We start from the raw sequence: 4557 nt of genomic DNA on the forward strand, positions 1-4557 counted from the left end.
GTAGAAAGAGGAAAACGGGGAGTCCGGGAAGTTCCATTTTCCAGTTCCACGCAGCATTTTCTCCCAGGTGTGGTGGTGTTTTGGAAAATCCCATGGTGATAAAACACCAGTCCAATGTTGCAGAAACAGAACACGGAGGCAGAAGCCACTTGCTGGTCCACCAGGTGCTGAAATCCTGCTAATGAGAGAAACCTTCAGTCAGTGATAGTGATAAGGAAAGTGAAACACGACAGATTTTACTAGCTCGAGTACTTTAAGAAGACAGACCAAAAAGCATAAATACTAACTTTCCATTCAGATAGTTTTACTTTGAATTTAACATTTGAACAGGCAACACAGTGACACAGTTCAGGGTACCCAGTTAAAAGTTTATCCCCCATCTCTGTCACTCAGTTTTTCTTCCCTTTAAGCACACCAGTGTCACTAGTGTAACATATATCTTTTCTGTGATAATTTAGGTGTCTACAGATACATATTCTTCCTCTCTGCTTTTAAAAGAATGACATCATTTGTAAATGTTCCATTCCCTGCATTTTTTTACTTAATATATTTTGGAGATCTTATATTAGTACATAGGAGGACTCCTCGTGTGTGTGCGCGTGTGTGTGCGTGCATGCGTGCGCAACTACACAGTATCATATTCTTTAGGTGTAGCATAATTCATTCAAGCAGTCCTTACAGATGGACATTTAGGTGGCTTCCAGTCTGCTGCTATTATCATCGGTGCTGAAATCCCTTCCGCTGTGCATTCTCAGTGGGAATCATGTTGCCCCCAAAAGGGGTGAAAATGAGTTCTTGGAAGGGGCAAATAAATCTTTCTCTCTTTACTTATAAAGCACAGCTATGCATACAGTACATGCACACATATTCAGTATACAGTCGGATACAGAGGGCAGGCCATGGGATTTGAGAGCCACAGCTTTTGGTATCAGTGGGGGGTCCCAGAAGCAATGCCGCATGGATGCCAAGGGATGACTGTACCAGTGCTATTAAAATGTCATGAGGGCAGAAGTGTGCCATTAGGAAAATAGTATCTAAAACAATTCCTTAGGAAGCCAGCAATGAAAAAAAGTGAAGAAACCCTAACACGGCATGAGTTCAATCCCACTGTCAACAGGATACAGGATGCAAGGATTGGCTTAGACCTGGCACCTCCCCTGGAAATGTGCACATTGATGTTGGAGCAAAGTTGGGATGCTGGGAACAGGAAGAAGAAGGTGACTGTCAGAGATCTCCCAGGGCTTGTAGTCTTGAGACTCCAGCTTCCGGTGGGGGGGGGGGGGCGTCTTACCAGATGCGTTGGGACCCTGGGGGTCTCCCTCAGACTCTGCTCTCCTGTGTTACCTGGGACAGGGTTTGAATGAGTGAACGTAGCTTTCCAGTGACAACCTTGCCTTTTTCTTGACTTATTCAGAAAAGCTTAAAATATTAACGCAGGTTTTCTCTTGATTTTAGAGCCTCTATCTACATTTTAAAAAAACCCCTCACAAACGTTTTCACTTAATAAAAGTCTATTCCTTCCTCCTCACTCATATACTCATTTGGCAAGCAATGATGGTTTTTTAAAGTTTTTAATTTTTTGGCCACACCACATGGCTTGCGGGATCTCAGTTCCCCGACCAGGGATAGAATCCAGGCCATGGCAGTGAAAACGTCAAATCCTAACCACTAGACCACCAGGGAACTCCAAGCAATGATGGTTATTCTAAACCATTATTATTCTTCATTATTCGTCACTATTATTCTCAGCCTCCCTTGAATGTAAATAATTACAGTTGACAGTCTTGGGGGGTGATGCATTGTCTAAGAGAGTAGAACTCAAATGCCCTCCACACCCCCCCAAAAAAGGATAAATTTGTGAGGTCATGGGTGTGCTAACTAACTAGGTGGGGGGAATCCTTCCCCTCCTTGTGTACATATAATAAATCGTCATGATACACACTGCAAATATCTTACACGTTCCTGTGGCAATTACACCTCAATAAAGATGAAGCTTTTTTTTTTAAAGCCCTCAAATTAAAAAATAAAATTAATGGGGGTCCTTTTCTGTCTCAGGGCTGGTTAACACAAAAGCGTTTTATCCCTGAAGACCTATGGGGCTTGCATAGCTACCTGTCCCTTTTGGAATCCCTTTCTGCAGCTCACAGGGGACAAGGAGGCCAGGTCCCTCAAAACTTCATTTACAAGAGTCTCTCTCAGGGAGAGTACAAATGTGATAGGAAAAAGGCTGCTTTAGGTGTGTCTGGGGGAAGGGACAGGCCCCCCACCCACCCAGCAAGTGGCTGCCCCAGGAGCCCTGCTGGCTGCCAGCTGCCTTCCAGGAATTGGGTCTCGTTCACATGGAACATTTGTTTTCTGCGTGAGGTATCCATGTTCAGGGCCAGAGCTGAACTGCTCAGGACAGCTGCATAGCCTCCTCACCTTCCACCCTGTAATCTAAGGGAATTCGAACAAATATTTAAACTATTAGCTTGAAACATCTCAATATTAGCCTCCCCAGGGCAATCAGGTGTCTTGGTCCAGTCCTAATCAGTTTTCATATTTTTTAAGATATTCTTTCTTTGCTTGTTGGAAATGTACATTTAAAAAGAAAAAAAAATCTTGTAATTATCATGCAAGCCCCAGAAGCCATAAAGGAAAAGACTGACAAATTTGACGTCATAACAGAAAATTACGCATGACCAAACTCACCAAGATCACAGTCAAACACACATCACACTGGGAGAACACAGCCATTCCTTTTACAGCAAGAGGTTAATTTCCGTAATACATAAAAGCTCATAGACATTGGACTTCCCTGGTGGTGCACTGGTAAAGAATCTGCCTGTCAATGCAGGGGACACAGGTTTGATCCCTGGTCCAGGAAGATCCCACATGCCCCGAAGCAACTAAGCCCGTGTACCACAACTACCTAGGCTGCACTCTAGAGCCCATGAGCCACAACTACTGAGCCCATGTGCTGCACCTACTGAAGCCCAAGCACCTAGAGCCAGTGCTCCGCAACAGGAGAAGCCACTGCAATGAAAAACCTGTGCACCTCAATGAAGAGTAGTCCCTGATGGCCACAACTAGAGAAAGCCCGTGCACAGCAACGAAGACCCAACGCAGTCAAAAATAAATAAATAAATAATAAATAAATCTTTAGGACAGAGTCTCAGCCTCGCCGCTGCCGCCCAGAGACTGCTGAGCCCCGTCTGTCTGTCTGCCGCCACCCACTCCGGACACAGAACATCCAGTCATGGATAAAAATGAGCTGGTGCAGAAGGCCAAACTGGCCAGGCAGGCTGAGCGATATGAAGACATGGCAGCCTGCATGAAGTCTGTAACTGAGCAAGGAGCTGAATTATCCAATGGGAGAGGAATCTTCCCTCAGTTGCTTATAAAAATGTTGTAGGAGCCCGTAGGTCATTTTGGAGGGTTGTCTCAAGTATTGAGCAAAAGACGGAAGGTGCTGAGAAAAAACAGCAGATGGCTCGAGAATACAGAGAGAAAAAATACAGAGAGACCGAGCTCAGAGATATCTGCAATGATGTACTGTCTCTTTTGGAAAAGTTCTTGATCCCCAATGCTTCACAGAGAGCAAAGTCTTCTATTTGAAAATGAAAGGAGACTACTACAGTCACTTGGCTGAGGTTGCTGCTGGTGATGGCAAGAGAGAGATTGTGGATCGGTCACAGCAAGCATACCAAGAAGCTTTTGAAATCAGCAAAAAGGAAATGGAACCAACACATCCTATCAGATTGGGTCTGGCCCTTAACTTCTCTGTGTTCTATTATGAGATTCTGAACTCCCCTGAGAAAGCCTGCTCTCTTGCAAAGACAGCATTTGATGAAGCCATTGCTGAACTTGATACATTAAGTGAAGAGTCATACAAAGACAGCATGCTAATAACGCGGTTACTGAGAGACAGCTTGACATTGTGGACATCGGATACCCAAGGAGACGAAGCTGAAGCAGGAGAAGGAGAGGAAAATTAACCGGCCTTCCAACTTTTGTCTGCCTCATTCTAAAATTTACACAGTAGACCATTTGTCATCCATGCTGGCCCACAAATAGTTTTTTGTTTACGATTTATGACAGGTTTATGTTACTTCTATTTGAATTTCTATATTTCCCATGTGGTTTTTATGTTTACTATTAGGGGAAAAGAGCCAGTTAACATTTAGGGAGTTATCTGTTTTCATCTGAGGTGGCCAATATGGGGATGTGGAATTTTTATACAAGTTATAAATGTTTGGCATAGCACTTTTGGTACATTGTGGCTTCACAAGGGCCAGTGTTAAAACTGCTTCCATGTCTAAGCAAAGAAAACTGCCTACATATTGGTTTGTCCTGGTGGGGAATAAAAGGGATCATTGGTTCCAGCCGCAGGTGTAGTTGTGGGTACTTTAAGGTTTGGAGCACTTACAAGGCTGTAGTGGAGATGGATATCCATGGATATTACATGTTAAACTATGTGTTATCTGTGGCATACTCGGTCTCCATGTGCACACCACTGACTGCAGCTACAGAAGTGTTCCTCTAGTTGTGACCCAACTTACTCTGGATAAGGGCAGA

At 44.0% G+C, this 4557-nt stretch overlaps 1 pseudogene; it reads left to right on the forward strand.

The window, feature by feature from the left end:
• The first annotated feature begins 3165 nt into the window (after positions 1 to 3165).
• Positions 3166 to 3989, forward strand: LOC130851599 (14-3-3 protein zeta/delta-like; annotated as a pseudogene).
• Positions 3990 to 4557: the final 568 nt, after the last annotated feature.

Source organism: Hippopotamus amphibius, chromosome 4 (assembly GCF_030028045.1).
Source record: "Hippopotamus amphibius kiboko isolate mHipAmp2 chromosome 4, mHipAmp2.hap2, whole genome shotgun sequence".
Taxonomy (NCBI): domain Eukaryota; kingdom Metazoa; phylum Chordata; class Mammalia; order Artiodactyla; family Hippopotamidae; genus Hippopotamus; species Hippopotamus amphibius.